At 44.1% G+C, this 15,682-nt stretch overlaps 1 non-coding gene across 1 annotated transcript; it reads left to right on the top strand.

Annotated features, from left to right (window-relative positions):
* The first annotated feature begins 10,592 nt into the window (after nt 1-10,592).
* LOC132652630 (U6 spliceosomal RNA) lies at nt 10,593-10,699 on the top strand. Its single transcript, XR_009590224.1, has one exon. It is a non-coding gene; the product is annotated as a U6 spliceosomal RNA (small nuclear RNA).
* The last annotated feature ends 4,983 nt before the right edge of the window (nt 10,700-15,682 follow it).

Genomic DNA, 15,682 nt, shown 5'->3' with positions numbered 1-15,682 from the left:
TTATTGGGAAGGCGACAATTCTCTCAACCAACAACTCTACCTACAACCCACTCCCACAGTTGTCCCTGAGGCTGCCACACATGCCCTTCTGCACACATTCTGCTGACCCAAACAGGAAGAAAAATAAATGTATTTTTTTTAAACTAAAAATAAATAAATAATGTCCTGGCTTCTCTCTCAGATCATATAAAACTGTCCACCTTCTAAAAAAGAAAATCTACAATGGAAAGAACCAACAAGTAGTTGGGGCTGGCGACTGGGGGGATGTGCTGGGTTTTCAGGGTTTTGGTGCCAGGCACCACCTGTAGTACATACTCAACCCACACAAGAATGAGTCCTCGAGGACCAAACAGAAAAATAAAATAAAATAAAAATAAAATAAGCCTAGCATGTAAATGTCTCACTAGTTTGCTCCGGGATTGCTGCCCAACCCAGACTGAGTTCCCAGTGACCTCTTTTCAGGCTTGAGGCCAGAACTTATTTTTGTCAGATCTGGAAGCCATTTATTTGGTTCCCACAAACCCTGAGGTACTGCGAAGGCTGCAGGTTGAACAATGGTGTCTCACCGCGGTGTAAGTGGAGTAGCCAAAAGGAGGGAGAGAGAGACAAAGACACTTAATGAGGTGCAGAGCCGTCTCCCTCTGCAAGAACAATCCAAGTTTGATCAACCCCAGATAAATTCCCATACCAGCTTGAGATAATTAGCCAGGCTCCAAGGGAAACCTCCAGCGTCGAAAGCCACAGCGGGGACAGAGGATGCAGACAGAGGAGGCCGTTACTGACCACTGATGTGTCCCTGACCCAAAGACACCAGCTGTTAGCTGACTTTTCCTTTGGGAAATTCCATGAGGAATAATGGGAGAGGAGAAGCAGCCTTGCTTTAACTGACTAGACAAAGCCAGACTATGCACAAAACTTGGGGAGCCAATGAGAGTTACAGATTCATTATGTCACTTGAATGAATCACAGCCTTTGTACATGACTCCCATTTTGGGCTCACTGGTAAGGACAGAATTTTATATCAAAATGACTCGGCATTCTTGAGCATGAATAACAGTGTTCCCCCAGTGTCCTAGAGGCAGATACCTCAGAGACAGCTATAGTTCATGAGGGACTTCCTCAGTCTCCAAACTTTGTCAGACTTACGGTGAACATGAAAGGCCTTCTGATTGCATCCATGGTTACCCCATTCTCCAGGGAAGGACTGATGGAATGTGTTGGTTACTCTTCCCATGGCTGTGACAGAATGTCTAACAAAGGTGGCGTAAGGAAGGAAGGAAGGGTTTGTTTGGGCTCAGAGTCCTGAGAGCACAGTCCCTTACAGTGGACCAAACATGGTGTCAGGTAGGAAGCGGGAAGGTTTATGCTGGTGCTTGGCTTGCTTTCCCTTTAGTGAATGGGAGATTCCAACTCTCTCAGCATGAGTCTTGCCTCCTCAGTTAAACCCTTCTGAAAATACATTTATAGATATGCCTAACGGTGTCTTTCTACATCCAGTCAAACTGACAGTCAAGATTAGCCCTTATGCTGGGCTGGCCAGCCATCATCAGTGTCTTAGTGTCATTACTGCTGTGATGAAACTCCATGGCCAAAGCAAGTTGGGGAGCAAAGAGTTTATTTGGCATAAGCTTTCATAACACTGTTCATCACTGGAAGAAGTCAGGACAAGAACTTAAACAGGGCAGGAATCTGGAGGCAGGTGCTGCTGCAGAGGCCATGGAGGGGTGCTGCTTACTGGCTCTCCTCATGGCTTCCTCAGCCTGCTTTCTTATAGAAGCCAGAACCTACCTGCCCGGGAGAGGCACCGCTTAAAAAGGGCGAGGCCCTCCCTCACCAATCACTAGTTAAGACAATGCCCCGAAAGTTTGCCTGATCTTATGGAGGCATATTCTGAACTGATGCTCCTTACTCTGATGACTCTAGCATGTGTCAAGTTGACACGAAAACTAGCCAGGACAGCAAGCCTCCAGGAACAAAATTTGGGACCCCAAAAACATTTCTTTGCCATATTTCAAGGTAGCTATTCCAACAGTGACAAAATCAACCCCGAGAGGCTGCTCACGTATAGAAGCGATTCTCATCATTCATATTAGTGGATGCATAACCACCAGGTGAGAGGAGACACTGATAGCTCAAATCAGCCTTTCTGCCTAGGAAACATGCCTGCACACACAGGATCGGGAGCCCTGACAGTTGGCTCACACAAAGATTTCCACCGGTGGCCATTACTTGGGAGAATATATGTGTGAGAAAATGGCCCTAGTGCCTTGTGCACCTCTCCCAGCTGCCCTTCCTGGCTCCCTGCGGACTGCTCCCTTAAGAAGTCCAAGCCTCTGTCCACTCAGCTCTCTGTAAGCCTCAACAGGGTGGAGGGGGGTTTGTGCATGTGTGTGTGTGTGTGTGTGTGTGTGTGTGTGCGCGCGTATGTCCTTTGGGTGGGTGCATTAATAAATGTCTTTCTTATTCCCCTCTTTCTTGTCAATCTGTCTAGTGCCAGTCTATTTCTGACTAAATTAATAAAGTGTCACAGGGAAAAGAATAAACTAAAAAGGTCCCTAAAGAAACCATCTGTGCTGGGAGAAAAATAGCCTGCATAAAACAGGATACCCAAAGTCATGGGTGATTTTATTTTTTAAAATATAGAGGTACGGCGTCTTTCAACATAAGCTAACAGCACTGACCCTTGGCCCCAAGAAGCTGAGGATATTGGAGAAATGTGATGTGAGCAATGAGGTCTTCGCCACCTTTAACTGTGTCCCATTCCTAACTGAAGCAGTGGTATCCGCCCAGGAGGGCTCATTAAGTGTGCCACACACTAGGTTCCATCCTGGGGTCCAACATGAGCAAACCGGACAAAAATGGCAAACATATTCTTCTGTCAACTGTATAAACCTGGCTTGCTCGAGAAAAATCTAAAAATGGAGATAGAGTGAAATCACCTGAGTTTGAACCAGGAAAACACATTTACATTCTTGGCATCGGCTCCAAATTCTGGCAGTCAGACAAAAGGCAGCATTTCTCAGAAAGCTGGTTCCCCTCCACCAAAGGAGCCATTTCTTTATCACTGGGAAAAGAGAAAAATGGCTAGCTGTCGTGCCTTTTAGCATACCAAAGCTCATGCTGGTCTTTGGGTTCCCTCCATCTCACAAGTACCTGTTACTCACTTCAGAGTCCCTGCTGGCACACCAGCTCTTCTCCTCTGGTCCCTAGCCTAAACATCCCAGCTTGCAAGCTTCCTTCTCCCCCCCCCCCGCCCCCAACTTCAAATTCCCTTATAACCCTGCTATGTTGGCTATGTGCTCTCTCTTGACTCCCTCTCTTTTTCTATTCCTCGCTGTTGGCTTCCCCTCCCCCTTCCACTCCTGGTCAAGTCCAATCTGCTGGCCATGTTCAGTCTACCACTTTCTCGCCCTGCTCTGGACTCTCCCAGATGCCTCTTGCTGTTTTCTTTCTCATATTTACGGTAAAAAACCTCCCCTCATCTATACCTTGGGGCAGTCATGTCATCAGTTTATATAGCTTAACATAGATTGTATAGTTTCCTTTTCAATACACACAAATCAACTGTTTTCTACCGCTGCAATACCTGAGGCTGGGTTGGGGTTGGGGGGTTGTTTGTTTGTTTAGTTGGTTGGTTTTCAGTAGTTTTGAAGACAGAGTCTCACATTGTGGCCTAAGATAGCCCAGAACTTACTGTGTAGGCCAAGCTGAACTCTCACCAATCCTTCTGCCTCAGCTTCCGGAGAACTAGGATTACAGGTACAAGCCTCCACACCCAGCATTTCATTAAAGAAGTTTGCTTAGTTCTCTGTTTTGGAGGCTGACTGTCTAACCAGCATAGTGCTCACTCAGGAGAGACTCACAACAAATGGCATCACGGTGGGAACAAAATTAAACAAAGGGATATCAGGCCCATTGGTGAGCACAGGATCTCCGCACTAGGAAGCTGAGGCAGGAGAATAGTGCTACAAGTATGAGAATAGCTATAAAATGAGGCCCGGCCAAAACAAAAACAAAAACAGGAAAAGGCTGGTAGAGAGCAAACAGTCCTGGATTTAGTCCCCAGCACTGCATAAACTGGACATGGTGGCAAGACCTGACATCCCAGCCCTCAGGAGGTAGAGGTGGGAACTGTCAGAAGTTCAAGTTCTTGGCTACATAGTGAGTAGGAGGCCAGGCTGGACTACATGAGACCTTTACTCGATATTGAAGAGATAGAGAGAGATCACATAGTAAGGCAGAGACGGAGGACGAGTAAAGCCCACTCCATAACAACTCATTCTCAGTGGAAATAACTGGAGTCCCGTGGGAACTCATTTCTTCCTAAGGCAATGGCTCCATCACTTAAATGTCCCCTATCTCTTAGCATCGCTAAAGATCAGATTTCCACACATGAACTCGGGGAACAGCCACATATAAACCATAGCACATTATCTTCTCCTAGTGTGTGCGTGATACTGTGTTGCCACTTCAGCCAGTCACAGTCAGGCTAAAGGTTTAGTTTCCTAACTCCAAAGGGATAGGAGCTTGTATTCATTTCTAACTAGTGAACAAGACTAGGGGACAGGGGCAGGGATTAAATGTACCTTAAAGCCCCAAAGCTCCGTTTGCCCTATGGGTTGCAAGACAGCCTAGAGAAAATGGCTCCTAGCCGACTGGAAGACAAGTGCCCAGTGTTCTGGGGGCACCTGTTTATAGCCCTGCGTGCACCCGGGTCAGGAAAGGGAGGGACATTTCCTCAGTGGCTGTAACAGTGCAAGTCCACCATGCTTGACCACTGCACTGGGTTACTTGAGAAAGAGGCCAAAGAGAAGCTGGGTATGGTTTGAGCTCCTGCAGAGAACAGCAGGGCAGGTGTGAGGAGACCCAGCTCCTGCCCAGGGAACCCATCATTTCCTCAAGAGCTTCGGTTACTGAAAGCCAGTGAGATGCTCACTCGTCCACACCTTCTTTTAAATTCTGCTGTTGCACCTTGGCAGTGGCGTGACACTTAGGATCCAAGTCGTCAGATCACTTAGGAGGAGTCTGGCCACACAGAAAGCAAGCGTCCATCCTGGACAAGCGAAGTTTAAACCCTCCTCAAAGGGAATTTTCTCAGGAACCAAGTTGCAGAACAATTTCTACCAGCAGTCTCCTATCCCATTGCTTTTTTTTTTCTTTTCTTTCTTTCTTTCCTTTTTTTAACATGGGGGGTAGGGTGGGGGGGCTTGCCTGTTTCCCTGCTCTAATAGGCCTGCAGTGAACCGCCTGGTTTCTAAATGTTTGCACACCTGCTGTCTCATGGCCCTAGGGTAAACATCCAAGGTGAATTTCAACTCAAAGGATAGATACATTTTTTTTTTTATGGCTTTTGAAATCAAGTTGCTCCCTCAAGGAAGGAGCTATTTTTGTTCCCACTAGTCTTGTGTGCACGTATTTATTTCCCTATAATTGTCTCTTTGTTGAGTACTGCCATAAAACAAAATTGTTAATATGATGGATGAATAAATAAGCTACCTCTTTCTATGGATTTCTTTATTGCCACTGGGGTACAGATAGGCCCCCCTCAAAAGAAAAAAAAGGCTGTTTGCCATATATTCTTTATGTGAATTCGTTGTTCATATAGTTTGGACGTACCCTGCATACAGCAATTAACATTCCACATGTATGTATTTTGCAAAGAATGAGGTTTTTAAATTTTAAGTGTATGTTTATGTATATATACGTGTGTCTGAGTCTATATGAGGATTTGTGCACTTGAGCACAGGTGCCCTTGGAATTGGAAAACGGCATCAGATTCCCTGGAGCTACAGGTGGTTATGAGCCACTTAATGTGTGTGCTGGGCACAAAACTCAGGTCGTCTGCAAACGAAGCTCATGTTCTTAACCGAGCTGTCTCTCCAAGCCCGGAATGACCTTTTATAGCTGATAGGCCTGGTAGTTACAGCATTCCTTTCTTCCCCCTGGTTGCACTTACCACTTTCCTAATCACATTTCTAAAAGACCAGATTATTTTGAAAGGTGACCCATTAGGCAAGGCAGGCACAGGGTTTTAGCCACATACACACCTCACCTCCTCACGCACACCGAACGCTGAGACTCAAGCCTGAAGTCTCACACTTTCTAGGCAACCAACTGCTCTACCACAGAGCCACACAACCAAACCCTCGTTTTTATTCTTTAGACTGTGCTCAAAACAAAACATATCATTTTGGGATCCAATGTACTTGTACAAAGACACGTGTGTATACTTATTTAATAAACATTCATATGCCTATAAAAGAAGTATTTGTTTTATAAAACAGTACTATCCTAAATACCTGCCTTTCATGAAGATACGTTCTTCTTCTTAGGCTAGCTGATAACAATTTAATTGAGTCCATAAATCATTTAAAAAACCCAGCCCGACTCTGGATCCAAGACGACGGCCATCAGCGTGCACCATTTTTTGAGAGGCAGAAGATCTGAATCTCCAAAATTGGTGAGTGGAGGGGCAATCGAAGCCAGAATTTAGACATTTTGGCTTTCTGAAAAAGAGGGGACACCACAGAAGTGGAGAACACTTACAGAGTCAGATCAGGCGTGGACTTCTCTGGGAACAATGGAGAGGAGCACTTCCCTTATCCGGGCCTCCCTCCTCCTCAGGGGAGCCTACACAGCGCAGCCCGTGAGCTGGGCACAGAACTCACTGCCTGGGGACCGAAACAGCAGAGGCAGGGCCTCCAGCTCCTCAGCCTTGGTGGGCAGCTACACCCGCCCTCTGAACACCATCCCGAGTTATGAAGAGCCCCCACCCTGCCTCTCTATGAGCTCCTGCCCTGCTGAGCTCCTGCCATGCCAGAGCTCCCACCTCTGCCGGAGAGCCCACCCTGCAAAGCCCCCCCCCCCCGAGATTCCGCCCCTTGGAGGGTCCACCCCTCCGGAGATCCTGACTGTACAGACCATCCAACCACTCAGTGGCAGATAGCCAGCTGAACAGCCGCTAAAATCCATCAGACCTGCAAAAACACCCAGGTACACCAGGTGTTGGGCCACCTAGGTCTGTGAACCACTTTAGTGCTCCCCAGGACCTACCAACAAGCACCTGGACACCCCAGTTCCGCAGCCACAGCTGGGCTCCCTAGCTCAACGGCTGTAGCACCAGGCTGAGCTGACTGAGCTCAACCTGCCATATTTGATTCAGCAGGTTCAATCTGGCCAGTAGAGAACAGGAAGAACCCATGTGCTTTTGACCTACTAGAGAGTGAGTGCACCCTTGAGTACCTACAGAAACCCAGACTCATGGTGCTTCTAAGCTAGCAGCCAGACATCAGACCCCTCCCACCCATACATCCACTGTGGGAAACAGAGGGCCTTGTGGAACATTGAAGCCTGCTCTGTGGATCTACCAGTGGAGTCCACCAACTCCACAATAATAGGAAATAACGTTCAATGGTCACTATTATCTATCAACATCAATGGACTCAACTCTCCCATAAAAAGACACAGAATAACAGAATGTGTGGGGAAACAGGATCCAACATTCTGCTGCATCCAAGAAAGATACCTCTGCAACAAAGATAAACACTACCTCAGAGTAAAGGGCTGGAAAACTGTTTTTCAAGCAAATGGACCCAGAAAACAAGCTGCAGTAGCTATCCTAATATCTAATAAAATAGACTTTCAACCAAAATTAATCAAAAAAGATGTGGAGGGGCACTACATTCTCATCAAAGGAAAAATCCACCAAGAGGGCATCACAATTCTGAACATTTATGCCCCAAATACAAAAGCACCTACATTTGTAAATGAAACATTATTAAAGCTGAAATCACACATAGATCCCAACACCTTAATAGTGGGAGACATCAACACCCCACTTTCACCAGGGGACAGATCGTCTAGGCAGAAGCCAAATAGGGAAATAAAGGCACTTACAAAGGTCCTAATTCAAATGGACCTAATAGATGTCTACAGAACTTTCCACCCAAACTCAAGAGTATACATTCTTTTCAGCACCTCATGGAACCTTCTCCAAAATAGACCATATAGTTGGTCACAAAGCAAGCCTCAACAGATACAAGAACATTGAAATAATCCCCTGTATTCTATCTGACCACCATGAACTAAAACTGGACCTCAACAACAATGGAAATAGCAAAAAGCCTACACTCACATGGAAACTTAACAACTTGATACTCAATGACAGCTAGGTTAAGGATTAAATAAATAAAGAAAGAAAAGACTTCCTAGAATTCAATGAAAATGAAGGTACAACATACCCAAATTTATGGGACACAATGAAAGCAGTGCGCAGAGGAAAATTCATAGCACTAAGTGCCTTCAAGAAAAAAATTTGTAACATCTCATACAAGCAACGTAATGGCCCAACTGAAAGCCCTAGAAAAAAAAGAAGCAGAGACACCCAGGAGGAGCAGACGGCTGGAAATAATCAAACTCAGGGCTGAAATCAATCAATTAGAAACAAAGAAAACTGTTCAAAGAATCAATGAAACCAGGAGCTGGTTCTTTGAGAAAATCAACAAGATAGACAAACCCTTAGCCAAACTAACTAAAAGGCAGAGAGAAACTATTCAAGTCAGCAAAATCAGAAATGAAAAGGGGGACATGACTACAGACACTGAGGAAATCCAAACAATCATTAGGTTGTACTACAAAAGGCTATATGCCACAAAAGTTGAAAATCTAAAAGAAATGGACAATTTTCTTGATAGATTCCATTTACCAAAATTAAGATCACGTAGAAAGATTGAACAGCCCTATATCCCCCAAGGAAATTGAAGCAGTCATCAACAGCCTCCCTTCCAAAAAAAAAAAAAAAAAAAAAAGCCCCAGGACAGATGGTTTCAGCGCAGAATTCTGCCAGACCTTCAAAGAAGTGCTAACTCCAATTCTCTTGAAATTATTCTACAAAATAGAAACAGAAGGAAAATTACCAAACTCGTTCTATGAAGCCACAATCACCTTGATACCTAAACCGCACAAAGACCCAACAAAAAAAAGAGAACTTCAGACCTATCTCTCTTATGAACATTGATGCAAAAATACTCAATAAAGTACTTGCAAACCGAATCCAAGAGCACATAAAAGATATCATCTACCATGACCAAGTAGGCGTCATCCCAGGCATGCAAGGGTGGTTCAATATATGGAAATCCATCAATGTAATCCACCATATAAACAAACTGAAGGAGAAAAAACTCATGGTCATCTCCTTAGGCACCAAAAAAGCATTTGACAAAGTCCAACACCCATTCATGTTTAAGTCTTAGAGAAATTAGGGATACTAGGCACATTCCTAAACATAGTAAAGGCAATATACAGCAAGCCTATAGCCAACATCATACTCAATGGAGAGAAACTTAATTCAATCCCACTGAAATCAGGGACAATGCAAGGCTGCCGACTCTCCCCATTATCTCTTCAACATAGTACTTGAAGTCCTAGCTAGAACAATAAGACAAGTAAGGGAGATCAAGGGGATACAAACTGGAAAGGAAGAAGTCAAAGTTTCACTATTTGCAGATGATATGATAGTATACCTGAGTGACCCCAAAAATTCAACCAGAGAACTCCTTCAGCTAATAAACAACTTCAGTAAAATGGCTGGATACAAAATTAACTCAAAAAAATCAGAAGCTCTCCTGTATACCAAAGACAAAAGGGCAGAAAAAGAAATCAAGGAAACAACACCCTTCACAATAGCCACTAGTAACATAAAGTAGCTTGGGGTGACTCTAACTAAGCAAGTAAAAAAAGAAAAAAATTGAAGAAGATATCAGAAGATGGAAAGATCTCCCGTGCTCATGGATTAGAAGGATTAACATTGTGAAAATGGCCATCCTGCCAAAAGCAATCTACAGATTCAATGCAATTCCCATCAAAATACCAACTCAATTCTTTACAGACCTTGAAAGAAAAATTCTCAACTTCATATGGAGAAACAAAAAAATCCAGAATTTCTAAAACGATCCTGTACAACAACAGAACATCTGGGGGTATCTCCATCCCTGATCTCAAGCTGTACTACAGAGCAATAGTAATAAAAAATGCATGATATTGGCATAGAAACAGAATGACGGATCAATGGAACAGAATAGAAGACCCAGAAATAAACCCACAAACCTATGAATACTTGATTTTTGACAAAGAAGCCAAAACCATTCAATGGAAAAAGACAGCATCTTTAACAAATGGTGCTGGTCCAACTGGATGTCTACATGCAAAAAATGAAAATAGATCCATACTTATCACCCTGCACAAAACTATAGTCCAAGTGGATCAAAGACCTCAACATAAAACCAGATACTCTAAATCGGTTAGAAGGAAAAGTGGGGAACAGCCTAGAACTCATTGGCACAGGAGACAACTTCCTGAACAGAACACCATCAGCACAGGCTCTAAGAGCAACAATCAATAAATGGGACCTCATGAAACTGAAAAGCTTCTGTAAAGCAAAGGACACTGTTGTCAGAACAAAACAGCAGCCTACAGATTGGAAAAGGATCTTCACCAACCCTACATCTGACAGAGGGCTGATATCTGGAATATATAAAGAACTAAAGATGTTAAAAGGCAATAAGTCAAACAATCCAATTAAAAAATGGGGTATGGTGCTTGCTTCGGCAGCACATATACTAAAATTGGAACGATACAGAGAAGATTAGCATGGCCCCTGCGCAAGGATGACACGCAAATTTGTGAAGCGTTCCATATTTTTGACTCATACTCCAACCAAGGACTATTCATGGAGATAACCTAGAACCCCTGCACAGATGTAGCCCATGGCAGTTCAGAGTCCAATTGGGTTACATAGTAATGTGAAGAGGGACTGCCTCTGACATAATCTGATTGGCCTGCTCTTTGATCACCTCCCTCTGGGGGGGGGAACAGCCTTACCAGGCCACAGTAGAGTATAATACAGCCACTTTTGATGTGAACTGACAGACTAAGATCAGAAAGGAGAGGAGAACCTCCCCTATTAGTGGACTTGGGGAGTGGCATGCAAGCAGAGGGAGGAGGGAGGGTGGGATTGGGAGGGGAGGAGGGAGGGGCTTATGGGGGGATGCAGAATGAATAAAGTGTAATTGATGAAAAATTTAAGAAAAAAGGGAAAAAATAATTTAAGAACCTTAAATGACTTTCAAAATTGGAGGAAAACATGGAGTTAGTCAATTGGCATGGAGCACGTCTCGCCCCTGGGGGCAATGGTCTCCTGAACCTACTCAGACCTCGGACACCACCACTGCTAGTTCTAGAACTGACGCAGGATGTTCCAACGAGGGGTTAAGGCTTCTCATAATATTTCCTATAAGCCCATACCTGTTTGTCTATATCCCCCATTTTTATTCATTATTAGCCAGATAGAGCCAAGTAACTGTGGTAATGATACTTGCTTTTTTGCCCAATGCTGGAATGCTAGTAAATTTAGGTATGCCCTGGTTACTCACATGCCTCACTGGGTGCCTGTGCCCATTGATGCCCCTCACGCTATGACTCTCTTCAGACAGAAAAGGGATCTTGGAACTACAGCCACCATTGTTACTACCATCTCATTGACGGCTATTGGAGCTACCACCAGGGCATTAGCCATGAGTCATACTGGGCAGACTGCTCAGACCCTGAATAATCATTTAGCCAATGTAGCTCATGCCTTAGTTGTACATAAAGGAATTAATGCTCAACTAAAAGGAAGCTTGATGGTGTTCAATCAGAGGATTGACCTCTTGCAGGAGCAAATTGATACCCTATGGCAAATCGCTCAACCTGGCTGTCAATGAAAGTATGCTGGACTTTGTGTCACTAGCATACAACATGAGAATTTTTCCTGTGCTGCATATCTGTCTAAACAATTGTCAAGCTATATTTTAGGTAATTGGACTGGAGAATTCGATACTACGATGGAGCAGCTGAGAGTGGCCATTGTCACAGTAAATTCTACCAGAGTGGACGCAGGACTAGCCACAGGATTATCACCATGGATTGCTGCAGCCATGAATCATCTGAAGGAATGGGCGGGCATGGGAGTGTTAGCAGGCCTTCTGGTGTTGGTCTCCTTGGTTTGCCTGTGGTATATATGCAAGATTAGAGTCTCACAACAGTGTGATGCAGCCATGATCATTCAGGCCTTTACAGCCATTGAAGCAGGACATTCTCCACAAGCATGGTTGGATACCATAAAAAGCTAAAATGATACGCTCAGGATGCGAGGCTAAGCACTGCACTCAGGGTCAGCCGCTTTGGACCCAGAGAAGAGCATGTCTGATTGCATGCGGGTTGATGCCCCAGGTCCCGCCTCTGAGAAAAAGGTATCGGACGGGTCTGATGCTCTTTGGGTGGATGACACCTAAATGAACATCTGTACAAAGTCCCAATTTATTTCTAATATCAGAGATCAGACCTCTACTCTTGCCTGATGCGTCTAAAACAAAAAGGGGGAACTGTAGAGAGCTGCGGAATGCTATGCCTTAAAGATGGAGCTGGTTTCCGCCTTCCACCTTCCCGATGGTGAGTGCTCTCTGTCACGAACAACTCCACATTTGGCTAAGGCCGAGGATCTGGCTTGCTTCCATGTATGTGGACCTATCTGCATTGCCCCCGTGGCACGCCTGGGTAGGCTACCCAGAGGCTATTTAAGCTGTGGGCTGGCTTTCCCCGGGGTCTGAGGATTGTTCAATGTTCCTGAATAAACTGCATTGAAAAATAAATAAATAAATAAAGAGTCATCACAATTTATTACATTCTAGAAAAGCCTAGCTAGACTCACTATTAATTTTATTCATATATGCCCTTTTTATTTTTATTCTAATATAAATGTAATTAAGCACATTTAAATATATAATAATTTATTAAATGCCAGTGATTTCTATTTTTCACAGAAGTCTCCAAATTCAAATATCTTCTGTTTACACTGAAAGCTATCATCATTATGCAATCTAATAATATAAAATACCTTAAATTTCATAATATATTCATAATATTAAAATCAACTTTAAGAATTCCAATTTTTGAATGAAAATTGCAATCAAGTATAGAAATACATACCTATATTCCCCAAAGCAGAGAAAGATGGTCCAATGTAAATTTATACTTCCCAGGAAAACACTATCTCAATATAACACCATTACCAAAAACCAAAAAAAAAAAAAAAAAATGGGGTATGGGGCTAAACAGAGAAATCTCTATAGAAGAATACAAAATGGCAGAGAAACACTTAAAGAGATGTTCAACATCCTTAGCCATCAGGGAGATGCAAATCAAAACGACCCTGAGATTTCACCTTACACCCATCAGAATGGCTAAGATCAAAAACTCAAGTGACAACATATGCTGGAGAGGCTGTGGAGAAAGGAGAACCCTCCTCCATGGGAATGTAAACTTGTACAACCACTCTGGAAATCAATCTGGCGCTTTCTCAGACAATCAGGAATACTGCTTACTCAAGATCCAGCTATACCACTCCTAGGTATATATCCAAAAGATGCTCAAGTACACAAAAAAGACATTTGCTCAACGATGTTTGTAGCAGCTTTATTCATAATAGCCAGAACCTGGAAACAACCCAGATGTCCCTCAACAGAGTAATGGATACAGAAATTGTGGTACTTTTACAGAATGGAATACTACTCAGAAATTAAAAACAAGGGAATTATGAATTTTGCTGGCAAATGGTGGGATCTAGAAAAGATCATCCTGAGTGAGGTATCCCAGGAGCAGAAAGACACACACGGTATATACTTACTTAAAATAAGTGGGTACTATACCTGTAAGATGGGATAAACATACTAAAATCTGTACACCTAAAGAAGATAAACAAGAAAGAGGACCAGGGGTAAGATGATCAATCCTCACCTAGAAAGACAAAGGGGATTGACATTGGAAGTAGGAGAAAATAAGTAAGAGGACAGGAGCCTACTGCAAAGGCCATCTGAAAGACTCTACCTAGTCTTCAGCAGAGTACAGGGAATCATATGAAAGAAGGGGAAGTTAGTATGACCTAGAGGGGACAGGAGCCCCACCAGGACCAAATATATCAGGGCAGAGGGGTCTTCTATGAGACTGTTTCTCCAAACAAGGACCGTGCAGGGCTATAACGTAAAACCCCTGCTTGGAAGTAGCCCATGGCAGCTCAGTACCCAAGTGGGTTCCTTAGTAAAGGGGACAAGGATTATTTCTGATGTGAATTCAATGACTGGCTCATTGAGCTTCCCCTCTCCCCCAAGCGAGGAGCAGCCTTGTTAGGCCACAGATAAAGACATTGCAGCCAGTCCTGAAGATAACTGATAAGCTAGGGTCAGTTGGAAGGGGAGGAGGACCTCCCCTATCAGTGAACTTGGAAGGGGGCAGGGAGGAGATGAGAGAGGGTGGGTTTGGGAGGGAAAGTGGGAGGGAAAGTGGGATTGGGAGGGGATAGTGGGCCATGGCTGGGATATAAGTAAATGACCTGTGATTAAAACAAAAATAAAATAATAAAAAATATTAAAAAAATTTAAAAAAAAGACCTAGCCCACAGTTGAATCAACACAGTAGTTTAATTAAAAGCGCTGAGGATCCAGAAAAGAGACAGTAGTGCATACCTTTCCCTGGAAATCTCTGGGATATGGTTAATCAAGACTCAGAGGTAGAGTTCAATTTCCAGCACCTACATGGCAGTTCACAACAGTCTGTTAGTCCAGTTCCAGGGGACATGGCACCTTCATACAGGCATACACACAGGCAAAACACCAATGCAGGAAAAATAAAAATTTTAAAAATTCCTTAAAGAAATCAAGACTAAGTAGTGGTATGGTCATAGCATTTTTGAGTGCTTCCCCAGTGTTTGTTAAGCATTGATGTACGTGTCTTTTTTCACTTAGTACCCACGACTATTGTATAAGGTAGGAGTATACTGCTATTCTCATTTGGCAGATAAGTGAGCCGGGGGCACTGAGAGTTCTCCACACCGGGGCTGTGAATACTGCTTCGTTAGTGAAAGCACCTGCCTTGTGGGCGCAGGGTTGCAAGTTCGATCTTCAGAGCCTACACGATGGGCACCTGCTTATGTTCTCAGAACCGGAAAGGCGGACATTCACAGATCTCTGGGGCTGGCTGGCTGCCTAGTCAGTCTAGCCTACGAGGCCAACCCCAGGCCAATGAAAGATCCTATCTAAAGAAACACGAAAAGGTGAGAGAAGCCTGAGGAACCACACACAAGACGGAACCCTAGCAATCCGAATACACCTGTACACACAGCAAGAAGTAAAATAAAACTGCAAACGAGAGGGCAGCAGGGACTCCGTACTTGGTACTCCGAACGGAAGGTCACGCTCAGTCTATGAGCTCAGACACACTGGCCGTCTGCCCTGCACTTCAAAGAATCCGAGCCCTTCAAGCAGAATCTCTCAGAACTTGGGTTTCCCCGGCCACTCACTTCAAACCTCTTTTTCTCTTCTTTGATGCTTTATTATCTCTGGGGAAGCCGGGCACTCGGCTTGCTCTAGGAGAAGTGAATGGTGGCTTGGTTTTTCACAGCGAAAGGGCCCCATCAGAGCGGCAGGAAGTCCCTCTCATGCAACTCTTTAAAATAACTCCCCCGGCAACTCACTTAATAACATTGTAACCAGGAAGTCCTCTTTGAGATCTAATCTACATCCATACTGCAGCAACATATAAATAAACTAACTTCCCACCCCAGAACCAGAATACTGAACGCCCAAGGACAAGG

The sequence above is a fragment of the Meriones unguiculatus genome, chromosome 2, assembly GCF_030254825.1.
Source record: "Meriones unguiculatus strain TT.TT164.6M chromosome 2, Bangor_MerUng_6.1, whole genome shotgun sequence".
In the NCBI taxonomy this organism is placed as follows: Eukaryota; Metazoa; Chordata; class Mammalia; order Rodentia; family Muridae; genus Meriones; species Meriones unguiculatus.
The sequence above is the reverse complement of the archived record's forward strand: the minus strand, read 5'-3'. Positions and strand labels throughout refer to the sequence as shown.